Source organism: Tympanuchus pallidicinctus, unplaced genomic scaffold (assembly GCF_026119805.1).
Source record: "Tympanuchus pallidicinctus isolate F22 unplaced genomic scaffold, pur_lepc_1.0 scaffold7, whole genome shotgun sequence".
NCBI classification, from domain to species: Eukaryota; Metazoa; Chordata; class Aves; order Galliformes; family Phasianidae; genus Tympanuchus; species Tympanuchus pallidicinctus.
In genome coordinates, this window is record NW_026294791.1 from 27,809,175 (window position 1) to 27,827,930 (window position 18,756).

At 36.9% G+C, this 18,756-nt stretch overlaps 1 long non-coding RNA gene across 1 annotated transcript; it reads right to left on the reverse strand.

Annotated features, from left to right (window-relative positions):
• Positions 1–9,868: 9,868 nt before the first annotated feature.
• LOC128072198 (uncharacterized) lies at positions 9,869–15,364 on the reverse strand. Its single transcript, XR_008202168.1, has 3 exons — positions 15,284–15,364; positions 14,208–14,258; positions 9,869–11,588 (listed from the first exon to the last, which is right to left on the reverse strand). It is a non-coding gene; the product is annotated as an uncharacterized LOC128072198 (long non-coding RNA).
• Between the last annotated feature and the right edge of the window lie 3,392 nt (positions 15,365–18,756).

The following is an 18,756-nucleotide window of genomic DNA, read 5'->3' on the forward strand; positions in this document are numbered from 1 at the left end:
TTCTCTGAGAAAACTAATGCGCAAACTGTTATTTGGGCTTCTCCAGTGACTTTTAACAAAAGTCTGCTGTTTTCATTTTCCTGATTGTAACAAATATAAGCAAGTTCTGTGTTTTCTGTCACCCTTCTGCAGTGTCATGCTACTGTGGCTCTATGGGCTGTCATACTGTTACAGTGTAGATAGTTGAGCAGAACATGGAAAAGAAAAGCAGGTACCATCTCCAATACATCCTCAGGATACTGTATGATTCACAAACACAAGAAATTGAATAATTAATCCTAAAGTGAACGTGAAGTGAAGCTTAAAGGTCAGCTGAGCTGATAGGCATGTTTTGCAGCATAACAATTTTTGAAATTGTGTTGAACTTCTGTATGTTATACAAGGCTGGAAATGCCACGCATCTGCTTTCTGTGGAGCTTCAGCATTAGTTTTTGAAGTTAGACAGATTAAGATCAGTCTTGCATGAAAAGGACAAGTGTAATTTCTGTGGGGAAAGAATCAGATTTTTTAAGTTCTCCTTGTTGTGGAGGACTTGATCATTTATTCCACTGCTAATAGTAAATTAAGTCTTTAAATGTCAGACTATTGTTCTGCATTTCTTAGATCAGCACCACAGAAAACCTCTCACCACTGCTGGCCCAGCATTCCCCACTAAGAATGGGACATGCAGGGAGTTAACAAGCACAGTTTGCCTTGCTGCTTGTCTGCAGAATGTTCAAAGCAGTGCTCTTGCTGCCCTTAAATTTCACAAGCATATTACACTCCTGTTGGCTTCAGTGTCTTCACAGTTTCCTCAAAATCAGTATCCAAAACTGACTTACCCAGAAAGACTAAAGGAATCACGCTGGAAATGTAACTTATCTAGTTTAGAAATCAAGTGCATTAGCCACACAAAGCAGAAATGCTGAGAAGTCTGAAAATAGACAGCTATGTTGTTTCCACTGACAATAATATAACGTACTTTGTCGACACTAAATTCCCTGGTAAAAATATATATCCATACAAAATAGAGGATAGTAAGCATTCTCTTAATGACAACAACAGTCATTTGAAAATACACTGTAAAATATTCATGTCTCAAGATTATACATGTGCTAATAAACAGAAAAATCAGATGGAAACATTAATTTTAAACATGCACTATACGTGATAATAGAGAATTACAGTGAGACATTTCTTCATTCTGTTGTAAAATACAACTCCCTAAACAGCAAAATCTCTGAGGAAATATGACAGTTTTGGCAGCATAAAGTTTGAAAATACATGTAGTAATTTTTATGAAAATACACAGCATTTTAGTTTTATTTTTTACAAATTAAAAAATGCAAACTTTTAATTTTAAGATATAATTTTATGTAATTCATTTCTAATTAAATAAGCAAAATCAACTCAGGAATCATATATTTGAAATCATTAATAATAGAATGGCATTTCTTTAGAAAATTTGTAGTGATTGAAAATTAGAGATTCTGTACTTAGGGATTTCTTTTTCCAAAAGCCATTTACTAAGACATCAGAATTACAACACTCAGATGTTAAATTTCAATGTTGTCCAATGTCATCCTACAGAGCACCAAGGGTAAAGTCAAAGTTTTCATGCTTGAGACTACAGAGGATTTCATATTCAGCACCTCATAAATCCATCATTAAAAATTCTGTTTATGTTTAGTTATAAAATAGAACATTAAGAAGTTTTCTTCATCAGTTTCACTTAATCCATACCATGTTACACATTACATAACAAACTTTAACTGTCCTGCTTTGAGCCAGCTTACTTTAGGAAGAAGTTCTTTACTGTGAAGGTAGTGAGACACTGGACCAGGTTGTCCAGAGAGGTGGTGGATGCCCCTTCCCTCGAAGCACTCAAAGGCCAGGCTGCCTGGGGCTGAGCAGCCTGGTCTAGAGGAAAGCAGGAGGGTTGGAACTAGATGATCTTAAAGGGCTCTTCCATCCCAAACCATTCTAAGATTCTATGACCATATGTAGCCAGGGCTACCTCACGCAACAAGAAGAGTGGTTGAGTTGGTATAACAGAAAGACAGGATACCATCAAAAAGGACCTGGACAAGCTTGAGAAGTGGACCCATGTGAACCTAATGAGGTACAATAAAGCCTAATATAAGAAGCTGCACTTGGGTTGTAGCACTCCTAGGTATGTGGACAGAGTGGATTAAGAGCCTTTTGAGAGCTACAGCCCTACAGAGAAGGAGTTGAGGGTCCTGGTGGATGAAAAGCTGGATGTGAACCATCAGTGTGTTCTCTGCAGCCTGAAAGGCCAGCAGTACCCTGAGTCAAAAGAGGTGTCACCAGCAGGGTGAGAGAGAGGATTGTCTCCCTTTGCTATGTCCTAGCGAGGCCTCATCAGAAATGCTGTGACCACACCTTGGGGTCCAGTACAAGAAGGGCGCAGAGTTGTTGGAGTGGATCCAGAGGAGAGCCATAAAGAGGCTCAGAGGACTGGAGTACTTTTTCTATGAAGAAATGTTGAGAGAGCTGGGTTTATCCATCTTGGAGAAGAGAGGGCCTCAGGGAGACTTCACTGCACCTTCCAGTACTGAAAGGGGAACTTATAAACAAAAGGAAGACCACATTTTAATGGGAGTAGACAATGAAAGGATAAGGGGGAATGATTTAAAACTAAAAAGGAGGAAATTTTGATTAGATATTATGAGAAAATTATTTTTTCAGACAGTGGTGAGGTGATAGAATGGCTTGCCCAGAAAAGGTGTGGATGTCCCATCACTGGCCATGTTCAGTGGAGCCCTGGGCAGTCTGTTCTAACAGGTGGCAACTGTCCATGGAAGAGAGGTTGAAACTAGTTAATCCTTAAGATGTCTTCCAACTGAAGTCATTCTGTGATTTTATGAAAACTGGGGTAACCTTTGATTGTTTCCATCTGAGTAGGATCTCTTTGGATTCTTGACACCATTGAAAAATATTTGAGAGAGATCTCACAGCCAACTCTTTGAATATCCTGGATTGAATTCCACTGGCTCCAATAGGTTTATGTGCATCCAACTGGGGCAGAGAATCCTGCACAAGTTCAGGATTGTGTGGAGGTTTATCTTTGCTACAGTCATGGTCCTCCAGCATGATACTCTGAGGCATCCATGGCTCATTATTTAGGAACAGGCTGTGGATGACAAACTCCATCTAGAGTTTAGTAAGGCCTTTAACTCTATCTCCTGTCGAATTCTTCTGGAGCAGCTGTCAGCCCATGACTTGAACATGTCAGGGTCATAACAGACGTACTCCTCTCTGAGTAAAAAAATTACAGGTTCCTAGGGCCTGATTGGTGGTGAGCAGAGCTAAATGTTCTTTGCAGAGAGAGTGGTGAGGTGCTGGAACAGCTGCAACACAACAGAGAGGCTGTGGATGCCCCGTCCATCCCTGGAGGTGTTCAAGGCCAGACTGGATGGGGCCCTGGGCAGCCTGTGCTGGTGTGAAATGTGGAGGGGGATTGGAGATTCATGATCCTTGAGGTCCCTTCCAACCCTGGCCATTTTGTGATTCTGTGATTCTACTGCCAGCTGATAATGAGTAGTGTTCCTCACAGGTCAGTACTGGCGCCAAATTTGATTAATATCTTTATTGATGATTTGGATGAGAGAGTAGAGTGCACCCTCAGTAAGTTTGCAGGTGACACCTAGCTGGGAGGAAGATCAAACTGCCTGAGAGTAGGAAGGCATTACAGAGGGATCTGGACAGGCTGGATTGCGGGACTGAGGACTATGGGATGAGCTTCAACAAGATCAGGTTCTGGGTACTGCACTTAAAACAACTCCATGCGTTCTTGCAGGCTTAGGGAAGAGAGGCTGGTGAGATACACAGAGGAAAAGGATCTCGAAATGATAACCAGACAGCTGAAACATGAGCCAGGGGAGATTCTGGTTGGACATTAGGAAAAAGTTATTCTCCAAAGGAATGGTCTGGCACTGGATCATGCTGTTACAGAGGTGGTGGAGTCACCAACCTTGCAAGTGTTAAAGAAACATTTAGATGTACTGATGGACATGGTTTAGTGGGGAAATACTGGGATAGATGGACGTTTGGACTGGATGTTCTTGGAGGGCTTTTCCAACCCTCGTGATTCTATAATTCTACGAATGCTTTTGGATGTAAAAACTCCACACAAAGTGTTGTTGATTTGTGTCAATGCATTCTTTACCAAGCCCAGACAGAAAGTTTAGTGACTGTAAACACAGTACATTTAACTAACATCTCTGAATTCAAGATATCATTATTTTATTTTTGATGGAATCAGAGTGCATAATGATGAAAATCTCATTTAATAAAATGAAGAATACTCTAGAGAAGAAAATGAAGAAAATGTATATAAATCATATCTCTCCCTTTTGTACAGACACCTAACTGTTGAATGACTATCCTACAGTACAGGAAAATTATGTTTAATTTCCAAGCTGGCTTGTACATCATCTTCATTTTGTATGCTGGAATGTAAATTTTCAAAGGAATGTTTTTCTAATTATGACCTCTTCATCACATATCTTCAATATTTGACATTATTTACATTGTCAGTTCAGCCATGCATTGTTTTATAGGTAGCAGCAGAACTGTAATGAGAAAAAAATAAGGTAAAACAAAATGTAAACTATTGTATCCTGCTGTATGGCCTTTGTTTAGAGAAGAGTTTCCTGCTACAGCTCTAATTCAAAATGAGCTACTCCACTGCTAATAGAGCAACAACAAAACTTCGAAGAAAATGAATTTTCCTAAAATTCAAGTGGATCTCTTCTGTTTCCTATCTATTAATGCTTGTCTTAATAAGACAGTGATGTTTTATAGATTTTAAATGTTCAAAGAGGACAAAGTGAAAACACCTGGCATTATTGAGCTTCTCAGAAGGAGAAATACTGATCTGAAATTGAATTATTTAAGATTAAACTAACAGTTAAGATTAATATTCATAGAAAACTGAGGGTAGACTTCTGCCTTTTCAGCAGTCTCCACACCATACAGGTCTGCCCAATTTTTCTTGTTTGGTTTTCAGCCTGTTCTATTTATTTATCATCCTAGCAGTGAAAGAGAGAGGTGTCTTGAAATTTTAGACATTAATATTGCCAATATTCTTTGCAATTCAACAGCCAAAGTAACTATTTTATTTTTTAAGTAACTATTTTATTTGTGAGAAAGAATGCCATTTTATGAACAGCAATGCCAGTGATCTGTGGACAGCATGAGCTAGTTCAGAAAAGAAAGAAGAAGAGAGAAAAAATTGTCTCATAGTATTTTTTTTCCCTACATTTTCTGTATATTGCCAACCACAATAAAAAGAAAGTTTGTTCTGACTCAGTGGACTTTGAATATAATGGTTTAAACTGCAGGCATCTCTCATGTATAGATATTGCAAATCATTTGCAATAAAGCAGTCTTTAATTCAGTCTCCAGAGCAAAAGATAAGTGAGTTTTTGTAATGTTATGGTTATGATGGTATAAAGTCTTATTGCATATTATGTTCATTTTGCAGCTACTTGAGGTCAGCCTAACATTTCCCAGCTGGAAAATAATTACCTTGCACTGTTTTCTCATCTTGAGCTACATCCCTAAAATAAACACATGCCTACTGATTGAATGAACAGCACAGAAGAACATAGTTTACTCTCTGCAGTTGATATCTTCTTTTCCCCTCCTTAATAGTAGAAAGACTGAAGATGAGACTACCCTTGCACTCTTGATAGTCTTGCCCTTGTGCATCCCTGTCTTTCGTGGCTTTGCTTCTTCCATCTCCCCAGCTTTTGTACAAAATCTTCTTGTGCTGATGGCTGAGGCACCTGGATAGGTACAGCACCTGGATAGCTTTTTTTTTCCTTTTTTTTCTTTCTTTTTTTTTTTTTTTTCCAAAATCTCTCTTTTTTTTTTTTTTTCTTTTTTTTTTTTTCTGCAATTGGAACTGGGTGCAACAAACCACCTTATCCTGCAGTCCCACTCTCCTTTCCACTGTCAGCTCAGTGGGGTAAAATCCAGGTTAATAATGGTGTGTGCTCATGGTCCTGTATGCAGATATAGAAAGAAATACATCTGTACTACCTCCAAGAAAATGTCTTAAATATAATAAATGTCTTTATCTTCTACCTGTAATACAAGTGCAATTAATTATTTCAGTTTCTTGTTACAGATATCTGTCACAATCGTTTACAATCAGTCTGCCTAGAAAACACAAAGTTGGAGAAGCTAATGTATCTGTTTTTCATTCTTCTGTCATTCATGTAATAGGTAAATCCTTTAAAGGAAAGACAACAGTTTTTAAAAATATTTCTGTGTTTTTGTTTTCGTTTTCCTCACATGGATAAGATTTATTTCATTTTCCACCACTATCCCCTTCTTTTCCTGTAGCTTGAGTTTCTGGACTTGTAGTTGTAAACTACCCATTTAATCATTTAAAAGCAAGAAGGTTAGTAGAATATTTTATTTATTTCTTCTTGGACTTTTCATATTTTTTGTTTTATAAAGTATATGATGTCACGTGTAATTTCAGCCATGTTTAAGAAAACACTTTTCACAACAGTGAAACAGGATAGCATCTCTACATATCACGTTGTCTTAACATGTGCTGCCAGATATAAAAATAGAAATATTAAAAAAAAGATACTTTGGAGAAGCAGATTATAACTTTCAAATTTGAATTAAAACAATAATAGTGATAGAAAAAGAAGAAATTATGATCTTATTTCAGCCCACTGAAAACCTTTTATTTGTGAGGTAACATTAACTGGACCTCCATGACCAGTTTTGAGTGGATCATCCATCAATATTAGGGCATACATAATTGATTTTGTTGGTTGATAAAACCTCCTGTGTAAGACTTTGGAAAATTTTGCAAGAAATCATAAATATTTTCTGGTAATGTTTTATAGAGTACCCGAGAAACTTTGCTATGTAAACAAAACAGACTGTGGGAACTCAGTTGGCAATATGGCTGTGAACTTATTTGCAAATACAGTAAGAAGAAAGTATATGAATTTATTCCAGACTGAAACTTAGCAGGAAATTCTATGTATTATTATTACCTGGTCAGATTTATCCTTTCTTAATTAAAAGGAGCAAGCCAAAAGTTGTTGAACAATAAACAAATTAGGTGAAATATCAGTGTAGTACTTCAAGAGCCCAGCAAAAATTGTGAAATGGTGCGCCATAGAACTAATTGTGTATCTTGTAAAAAAAATGAATTCATGTAAAACATGAATTCAAGTAAAAAACATGAATTATATCAGATATCTTCCAAAGCTCCCTTCCATCCACAAACATTCTGTAATTCTGTTTCAAGTGTTTATTGCCTATCACTGTAGGAGAGTGACAGTCCATTTTTAGTTTTACAAAGGCATTTTGTTCTCACTTTATCAATGTGTACTGATCTCATGGCCCCTGCTCTGTTGAATCACTCTAGTTTAACAAAACTCATGCTGACATTCTTCTTTCTAAAACCAAAGTAGAAGAAGTGAGGGTAATACATGGAAAAGATAGGTTAAGGAGCAAAGAAAATAAATAAATAAATATACAAATACAACTTTCTTTTCAAGCAGGAATTACAAATTGAACCTCACTGAGCACAGTACCACTCAAATATAAGTTACCAAAACGATACCAGTGCCCAGACTAATGAAAATGTAGGCAGTATGTGTCTTTTGTCATGTTCTATACACAAATTTCAGATATTGTTTCACATATTTAATGTAAGAATATTGAGAAATGCTTCAATATTTCTGTAGTGCTTTCAGTGCTTTTATATTTGAAGAAATTTGCACAGAGATACTGTGAAGAGGATTATTCATTTTGAACAATAATGAAATTGCTAAAAAAGCCTTTTTTTCAATCTAATTAATGAAATGAGCAGATGATCAAATTATAAGTAACCTCTCATTTTGAATTGAAGTGTCCTCATGGCAAATGCTGAAAAGAACAATATCTGTATTTGTTTCAAATACGAACCTATACTAAGATCAGTTAACGCACTGTGTGTTAACAAATGATACATGTGACCATGTAGCAGATCTGCATTACCTTGAATGTTTCTCTTAGCTATATAACTCCTTGATTTTACCAGACGTTGACATTCCCTGCTGTAAACTACAGATAACTCCAATGACTGTTGAGTAAAAGCAAATCACCAAACCAACAGCAGCAAAAACAAACAAACAAAACACAACCCACAAACAAAAAAGGTGTCATACTTTGAGTTGAAACTGAAATAGTTGTACTGTTTTCCAGTATTTTCCACATTATTTTTGACTCTACTGCACTGTTTTCAGACTAGTCTTAGCTTTTTACTTTAAGGTTTGCAAATGGCTTCTCTAAAAGATGAGAAGTGTGTCCTAGATCAGGATTCTTAACTATTTCATAGCAAAATTCACTTTATCATACAGCCTTTTTTCAGTCCCTGCCTTCCATTATATACATATTTGTTTGAACAGATCCATCTTATATAATAAGTGTTTTATATGTGTTTGACTTCTGTAACTTCAGTCCAATGAAAATTGGAGTCTCTGGATTCAAAATACACCAAAAAAAACAAAAACAAAAACAAAACAAACACTTAAAATAATCTGATTTATCTTAAACAATATGAGGCCACATTTTATAATTCACATTTACACCTAGAAGAAATTTTTCTTTTCTGTGGAATAAGCACAGTTAAAGATAAAAATTAGATACCCTGAAGCATCACAATTTTTTTTTTAATTTAGTTCTTCCAATCCACTTTATTAGCTCATCTCTACTAAGAGAAGTTAATTACAATTCCAGCAGAGTTCATTGCAACGTATTTTAAAACTAAATGTACAATACTACATTTTAGAATTGTTATGTGAAATTCAGCATTTAAAATTCTACAGGTGTCAATAAACTTCTAACCTACAACAATATCAGCAAATAGAATTAACCTGGTTTTAAGTTTTCACAGGCTGTTCTGAGGGATTAGTTTGTAATGCTTTGATTGTATCCTACTTCAAATTCTTTGTATGGTCTCAGGGATCTATATGCAAATTCATCTATGAAAGTGTAATATAATTTTTAAAAACAAATAAAATAACTCAAAATTGAATAGTAAAACTTAAATAAATGAGAACTCCCAAATTCATGGTGCTCCAAGCAAATGTAAAATAATTGTACTGGAAATATTTGTGTCTTTTTAATAATCTTTATGAGTTTATCCATGTTCTTAAAATTAATATACTCACAGAACTTGAAAAGACTCATGCTAATCACCTCAAGTCAGAGGAATTAACATCTCTTTATTAATACAGAAATGCAGTTTGCATTTCTACCTTCCTTGAAACTCATGTAATGTAATCCTTTGCAATACATGATATGCAAAGAAAAAATTACTTCTCTGAATCAGATTAGTTGACTTAGTAGTAATCCACAAGATACAAAGAAAAAAAACACATAAAATATTATTTGCATCCATTAATATGTGATTAAACAGTGGCACTGAAACAAATCATTTCCCCATTAAAAACTTGGAAAAGCCTCTATGAAGTGTGAATTCTTATGTGGAAATTTATGCAAAACATTCTCAAAAAGAAAACTGAGGGATAAATTAAGACTCAGATATGCCTTATATGTGTCCTTCTATGAGATTAAAAAGTACATATTCCTTATTAACTTATAGGACCCTGAGCTGAGTCTCTCAGTATATATTTATAATATTGTATATACACATACATTAATATATATAAAATAAACCATTTATATGTATTTGCCTAAAAATAGTAAAAAATACTGATGGTCACCTTAGCAGTTCTAATCAGGTAGAAGGAGTACTAACTCATTAGGGCTAGTCCTTAGAAGATGAAAGAAGTATCTTATTTTTAGTGTAATAAAAACATGATAGTAAAAAGATAAAGAGAAATACTTTAAAAGATGTCATTTATTTTGACTGCTGGAGAATGACACTGTGGCATTAAGATGAAAGCTGAAGGAAGAGTAAATATTTTCTGAGTAGAAATTTAACTTTTAGATGAGGGAGAAAAGTTGCACATTAACTCACTAATTGGAGAACAGTCAGCAGAAATCAAGATGATATCTCTTACAGCAGTAAGACATAGAAAACCAGATCATCAAATTAATGTTAATTAAAAATTGTGAAAAAGTTATGAAAATAAGAATATCTTCTTCATCCATGGAGCACATATACCAAATATTAATTATGAATATTTCTCAATTGCGAAACAATTTAATGTGCCACAGATAGCATGCAGCTTCTCAGTCAGAACATGAGAATCTTTAACCCCAACAACATTGCTGTTGGCAGTGAGGAATCTGTAACTGGACATTTTTTCACTGTTATAAGACAACTTACTCATGGCAAACTGGAAAACAGAACTCTAAAATAAATATAAGCTATCAAGCTCTCTCACTTCATTCCCAATAGGAAAAAATGTGGGCAGAGATATGAAACAGTACAGCTACTCTACTACTTCTAACTTATAAATCATTATTGAGGTGCAGTATGATGTATTATGTAAGACTTTTTTACATCTCCACTTGTACAGTTATTTTAGCTAGAGTCATATCTGTTGGCATGCAGAGAAGTTATCCTAATTGGGAAAGAAAGTACCAGTGTTTTAGTTCATCTTTGAACCAATCAATATTTAACTAACAATATGACAAAATAAAAAAAATCTGCAATTAAATGCCATGTGAGTAAGATGGCAATAACATTTTTTACTGATACTTCTCTATATACTAAAATATCAAGATAGGTACTTGTACAGAAAACTCATTTTTCTTTTAGAATGTCCCCAGTTTAAAACATTTCTAACGCGAGATTTTTGTTGTATTTTCTTTTGTTTTGTTCTTTAAATTGCAGATTTCTCCCATAGCCCACACTCTTACTGGCTGTACTTGAAGTTATACCAGAGTTTATCTTCATTTAAATCATTACTCCTCAGCTGGGGAGCGCATAGTAGCTAGTGCATAAAGGTAATCTGTAATATTTAGTATATGACAGTAGCAAGGTTCCTGAAGCAACTTATGGAAATTCTGCATATGTTTTATCTCGTCTGAAAGCGTTTTTCAGAATTTCCTCTGGAAACCATTACTGCAGAATGAAAAGTGAAACTGGGGCAGCTCTTGGCTCCACAGAATTATTAAGCACTTCCACTTACTCTGATTTCTCTCAACCCCCGGTAACCCAATAAAAATTTTAGGAATAGTTCTTTATTAGAAATGTGCTTCCGCAATAACAGGCAAAGGAATATATAGGAGAGAAGATAAGCTTGAGAACAGCACACAACTGCACTCACAACATTATTGCTGACACAGAAATTATGTTAACCAAAAGACCAGTGGTAACCAGGGCTGCATCAAAAGAGGGGTGGCCAGCAAAAAGGGGGAGGGATTGTCCTCTCTGGTACACCCTTGTGAGGCCCCATCTGGAGTTCTGTGTTCAGCCCTGAGGCCCTAGTATAAGAAGGATGTAGAGCTGTTGGAGTGGGCTCAGAGGAGGGCCATGAAAAGAGAGGGAGCAACTCTTCTATGGAGAAATGATGGAACAGCTGGGCTTAATCACCTTGGAGAAGAGAGGCTCCAGGAAGAAGTCATGGCAGCTTTTCAGTACTTGAGAGTAGCTTATAAACAGGAGCAAGAACAACATTTTACAAATCTTATAGTGATAGGAGAAGGAGGAAAGGCTTTGAACTAGAAGTGGGGAGATTTAGGTTAGATGTTAGGAGCAAATTCTTTACTCAGAGGCCAGTGAGGCCCTAGCACAGGCTGCCTGGAGAAGCTGTGGATGCCCCATCCCTGGAGGTGCTAAAGGCCAGGTTGTTTGAATTATGATTATAAGAAAGTGTAGTATAGTGTCAAATATTAGAAATATTAACTTTCCTGAAAATCATTCACCTTGGGAGAAAGCACAATCAATACTTTCTTAAGTTCAGGGTAAATCACCTGTGATTTTTAAAGCTAATAGATGCCATTACTTTCACTAAGAGATGGTGGGTTTGTTGTTCACTCATGGTCTTGAATTTATTAAACAGAAAAGAATAGGAAATCTTGCTGCCATGACATGCTCACACTCTTTCCTACACTTGATTGAATTGTCACAGCTTGATCTCGACCCTTCTGAAATATTAGTTTAAGCATGTAGTTCCTGAAGACTTCTAACTTGACAGGTCCACTCTCCACTCATTACTCTGCATTTCTCCTGGTATATTACCACCAAGAAAGATATAATCACTGTAATTCCTTCAGAGACAGTGAAGGAGATAGAATAGAAACACTATTTCTCCCTGCAATAACTCAGCAAATCCTTTGTGTGAGTTTTGAAGCTTAGAGAGGTCACAGTTACATGTGCACCAAGGTCAATACCAGTGCCATATTAGATCTTTGGATCAAGGATTATCCTTGTCAAAGAATGTGAAGGGGACATCTTATTGCAAGGGAGCTTTTCCTTTCTTACTGAAGGGGAAATTGTATCTATGCTTCAGAAATACACTAATGTCTGTAGCACAGTATTACTACTAGGCATCTATGGAAATATACTTGTTCAGTGCCTACTTAGTGTACAACAGAGCTTTCATTGGGTTCAGTTCTAAAGTCTAGATTTATTCTTCAGCAGTGACGTACAATGGCCTTATAGAAACCCATTTCCAACAAAAATTTAAGACAAAGCTTTACTAGATTTTTTCACCCAGCTCTGCAAGTAACTTTTGGGGAAATGCATTTAGATTTGTTGAAATAAATTTCTTTGCTTTCTCTCTGTGCTCTGCAAGTTATGTTTAAGGTTGTGGTCTCAGGCACAAATGCTCAGAGTCCACACGTGCCTTTCTGATTGTTTTCAGAGCATCTGTACTCAGATGTACCTTAAACTGTTCTTCCGATGCTAAAATACAGGAAATAGAAAAAAAATCTCAGACTTTTAAGGAAAAATACAGATCACAGCCTGGACAGGCAAGTCGAGACAAGCACATAAGAAAGGGTTGATGATAGGTTGGGAATGCAACTGTCTCTACTTTCTGTGTGTAGAAGACACCTGTTTATGAGAACTGCCCTGCAGCAGTAGTAAGTATTCATTCTCATTTATAACTTTGAATAAATAAGATACTTGTATGTAATAATAGCATATTCCTAACTGCTATTTCCTGGTTGCAGTTATTTTCTTCATAGTACGTAAAATAAAAGTTCTTTTTAACCTGTTTAGCAAATTTTGGGGAGCAGAAGGTGGTTGCATGAAAGTCTACTATTTATACAAATTTCTATCTAACAAAGTTATTCTCAGCAATTTTTTATTATTCTTGTTATATTTTCCAGGGAGAGATTCTCCAGGGCTTTTCTCCCTTTATATTAGAGAAGCTTCTTGATAGTGTAATATTTTTATCTGGGTTGAGACACTTTTTATGCATGTGTTCAGTATTTCAGCACATACACTGTAAATTTGGGAGTGCATAATTTACCTCAAACCAAAGAGGCTGATAGCATTTTTATGGATAATACATTATGTGCGACATCTGCCAGGCTCCTTACCATCACACCACACTTCTCCACAACGGTTTATGAGGAGAAATAAAGAAATTTTAGTGTCGGCAAAGATATCCAGAGTAAGAGAATGTAATTATCTCACTGGGGATTTAGCTAGGACAGCAGGCCAAAACACTCCTATCAGTGTGCCAGATTGTCTTTAACAACTACATGAGGCCAGATCTGCAATATGCTTTTCTGTAAGACTAACATTTTGTTGGGAAGTCAGAACCAAGTGAAATGCCAAGATAAAATTGAGGTGCTCTTTGTGGCTTCTCAATACACAGTTCAATAAACACAATGTTAGGATGCAGAATGCATACTTATTCTGCTGCAGAATGAAAATACCTTAGACATAGTGAAAGCAGACAAAGAGAAAGCCAGATGGGTATCTTTCACCATAATCAGTCCCCAGAAGAGGATAGCAGGGTTAGATTTGACTTTGCAATTTTGCATCCACACTACACTTAGCATTAGCCTATGGGAGAGCCTTTGGTATATGTTAATTACAGACAGAATATTTAATGGAATTACAAAATTGTTTACTGTAAATGGTTATGCCACGTTGAAATAGATCCCAAGGACTTGTAGTTATTCAACATTCATGCAGCATTTACCTGTTAAACATTAACTACTGAGGTTAAGAAAGCAGAAGCAATACAAGAACTTTGAGTATTCAAAGCCTATCCATGTCCCAAATCAACATGGATATCAGGAACTGTGATCACCTGGATAACTTTCAGCATCTTCTGTTTCATTTCTTGATTCAGGCAGATGTCCTAAAGGAAAAAAAGAGTTTCTTTAAGCAATATTTTGGCTACTTTACCCATGAAGATTTTAATATACTAATCTATAAAACAGTTTTAAGAGAAATTTGGTGTGTAAATTTCAGTTATATAAGCAGAAATGGGATGTTCTCTATGACCTGAAGTTCATGCAGACAAAAACAAAACAAAACAATTCATATTTAGCGTTATGTCAACTTGTGGGCTATGAGAGTGGTGAGGTGCTGGAACAGCTGCAACACAACAGAGAGGCTGTGGATGCCCTGTCCATCCCTGGAAGTGTTCAAGGCCAGGTTGGATGGGGCCCTGGGCAGCCTGGTCTGGTATCTGGGGGGGGTCGAGCCTCATGATCTTTGAGGTCCTTTCCAGTCCAACCATTCTATGATTCTATGATAAAAAATTGTAGCATGGAAGCCACATTAAAAGAGCAAGTTATTAAAAAGATGTTGGCCTAGATTTTCAGAGCTAGAAAAAAAAAATCTATAACCTGGAGCTTTTTCTGTGCATATTTATCCTTTTCATTTAACATAAGATATTTTATCAAATAGGCTAAGGTATATCTGTTATTCTTCAAGCTGAATGGAATTCAGAGGTTTGAAACTTGAAAATACTGAGCACAACAGCACATTGGCAGCTGAAGACATGAACCGTTCAATCAGTATCAGAAAGGATTATACTTTCACTACAAAATTCTGACACATTTCTTAGTTGAATCTGTATACAACACAGGATCACCGCTCGAAGTTTATATCATCACAGAGACTGGGAAAAACGATGCCTTGCTCTGATAATTTTGTTCCTGTGAAAAAAAGAAATCTAGGCTGATAAAGTAACATATATACTTTTTTTTTGTATCTAACGTTTACAACTTACTTACTTGAGAATCTCCTGCCATAAATAAAAATGAATATTGCATGTGACAGTACAGATCTGTGGCACTAAAATTTTTGAAAAGTGTGCTTCAATGTCTGTAGTACTATTGTTGTTTGAAATAGACATGAAATAACATAATTTCTTACAGAAATTACTATGGTTTCTTTCTTCTACTCAGTATCAGATATGTTGAAGAATTTTCACGATACAAAGAAACGTTAGTACTCTAAAAGTGATTCAGAAAAAAACTCCTTAAAATTATTCTGCTTTATAATTACTTAATTATTTTGTCTATAGAGGCATTGAGTGTTTACAAAAAGGGTGAGGTAACCCCTTTGATCACATGCCTACAGGAGATGCATACTGATTTATGAGTTAGATTTGCATGTCAAAACTTATTTGTTTCACTTACTTGTGGTACAAATGACCTTCCTATTCTAGGAAATTATTTACATGTTAATTATTTACATGTTTACAAGTGTGTTACCAAGTAATCAAAGACAAAACCTATGTCTGTAAAACAAATAAAGCTAGGAAATGATTAAACATAGATTTGCTCATTACAAATAGATATTCTATACATAAAATCAAGTGCCTCTAGGAGGGAAAAAGCGAAGCCCTGTATCCTGTAAATGCATCTGCAGGTAAATTAGCTTTCCGATAAGGCCTGTATGCACCAGTAGTAAATGTGTCAGTATTTTATGTGGCACTGAAATGGCATTTCTTATCCATTAAAATCATACGATCATAAAGTCATCAAGGTTGACCACTAAAATCATCTAGTCCAACCATCAGTTCATCATCACCACACCTACTAAACCATGTGCCACATCCCACCTTTTCTTGAATACCTTCATGGACAGGTGACTCCACCACTTCCCTGGACAGCCTGCCCCACTACCTTACCACATTTTCTGAGAATAAACTTTCCCTAATGAACCTCCCCTGATCAATTAAGTCCATTTTCTCTGGTTCTATCGCTGTTACCTGTGAGTAGAGGCTGACTCCTACCTTGCTACAACCTCATTTCAGGAAGTTGTAGAGAGCAATAACATCTCCCCTGAGCAATTCCCTGTACAATATGGCCACATCACTCAACCTCTTAATAAACTGGCTAAATTAATATTAAAACACACCCCTACGTTCCTCTGATTCTATTCAATTCTTTCATAGTTTTATTCAATTCTTTTATAGTTTTATAACTATCCTAATTATTTGAAAGCTTTTAGATTTTAATGTAAATTTATTCATGGCTAATTAATTTCTAGTCTTTATGCTTTTGTTTTCAGTTCAGGGGAGATCACTCTTCTTCTCCAGCAGCCATCTTCTAACCATTGCATTTATGAAGAGCAACCACATCTCCTCTCATCTTTTGGTTTTCTTGGATGAAAATAACAAATTGTCATCTGCATTTTCTCAGGTAGGCTTTCCATATTCTTCTTCACTGCAACTGTTCCATTCATAGTTAATTATTCCTGTAATTGTTGTACCAGAACTCTGAGAGGTGCTATGCATGAGGTTTTAATAGTGACTTATATAACAGTGCCCAATAATTAAAGAATATGATCATCAGATACATATTATCATTCTCCTTTGACATGGCTATACCAAAGTAGTAGGTAGTCACATCATCATGAAAATAAGAGCTGGGCAAAATCCCACAAAACAAATGACAGTGCATCTGTGTTAGCTATTATATGATCATGCTACAGATTATAAGAAAACTACAGAAATTGTTGTTTTTATATGTTGTCCAGATGTACAAAATCATTACATGTCTTTTTGTTACAGAATGGTGCAGAGATTAATAAAAACTCCATAGAGTAATACTTATTATTTCACTTTGCTTTCTGTTAGCAATAGCATATGAGTGTGTGCATGTGTATAAGGTCAGAGAAGAGAGGAAGATGAGACAAATGATTTGACTGTTAACTTAAAGCATCTGGTAAATGAAACTGCAAAATTACCTAAAGCTAATTCTACAGAGTAAACTTCTTTTACACGACATTTCAATTCTTCTCTTCAAATGTAAATATCCAGTAAGTTTTATAAACTGTTTCTGTTTTTTAAGTGAACTTTACGTATTCATTTCAGGGCAAGACTGATTGTTCAGTGCAATGATGATATTACTCTGTGTTGCTAAATACTTGGCAAAGGGAGTTGAGAATGCCCAGACCAAGGACTGAGCAAATATTTTGAATCAGTATTTTGGAGATCAGCCACAAGACCAGAAGCTGGTGAAAACACTGATAACTGAATCTAATTTAGAGAGAATAACATTCAGTCAAAATAAAAATAAATAAATAAACACTAATGTATAAATTAATAGTAAATTAGTGGACAAAAATATTTTTCTGCAGATCACAGAATCACAGAATCACCAAGGTTGGAAAAGACCTACAAAATCGTCCAGTTCAACCACCCATCACCAATAGTTCTCACTAAACCACCTCCCTCAACACAAAATCCAAACGTTCCTTGAACATCTCCAGGGTCGGTGACTCCACCACCTCCCTCGTCAGCCCATTCCACTGCATGACCACTCTTTCAGAGAAATAGTATTTCCTAACGTCCCCTGGCACAGCTTGAAGCCATTCCCTCTAGTTCTATCACCAATCACATGAGAGAAAAGGCCGACCCCCAGCTCACTGCAACCTCCTTTCAGGCAGTTACAGAGAGCAATGAGGTCTCCCCTGAGCCTCCTCCAGACTGAACATTCCCAGCTCCTTCAGCCTCTCCTCATCAGCCCTGTGCTCCAGACCCCTCACCAGCTTTGTCGCCCTTCTTTGAACCCGCTCCAGGGCTTCAATGTCTTTCTTGCAGTGAGAGGCCCAAAACTGGACACAGTACTCGAGGTGTGGCCTCACCAGAGCTGAGTACAGGGGAAAATCACTTCCCTGTTCCTGCTGGCAACACTGTTTCTGATGCAAGCCAGGATGCCATTGGCCTGTTTGGCCACCTGGGCACACTGCTGGCTCATGTTCAGCTGAGCATCAATCAATACCCACAGGTCCATTTCCTCCACACAGTCTTCCAGTCATTCTGCCCCAAGCCTGTAGCGTTGCCTGGGTTTTTTGTGGCCAAAGTGCAGGACTCGACACTTGGTTTTGTTGAACCTCATCCCACTGGCTTCAGCCCAGCTCTCCAGCCTGTCCAGATCCCTCTGTAGGGCCTCGCTACCCCCAGGCAGATCCACATTTCCAGCCAATTTGGTGTCATCTGCAAAGCTACTGAGGGTGCACTCAGTGCCCTCATCCAGGTCATCAATAAAGATACTGAAGAGGACAGGCCCCAGCACCGACCCCTGGAGAACATAACTTGTGACAGGTCTCCAGCTGCATTTAGCTCCATTCACCACCACTCTCTGGGCCCAGCTCTACAGGCAGTTCCTTATCCGGCCTAGAGTGTACCTGTCCAAGCCATGGGCTGCCAGCTTCTGCAGGAGAATGCTGCAGGAGACACTGTCAAAAGCTTTGCTGAAGTGTAGGCAGACTACATCAACAGACTTTCCCTCGTCTACCAAACAGTCACTAGATCATAGAAGGACATCAGGCTGGTCAAGCAGGACCTGCCCTCCGTGAACCCATGCTGGCTGGGCCTGATCCCCTGGTTGTCCCAC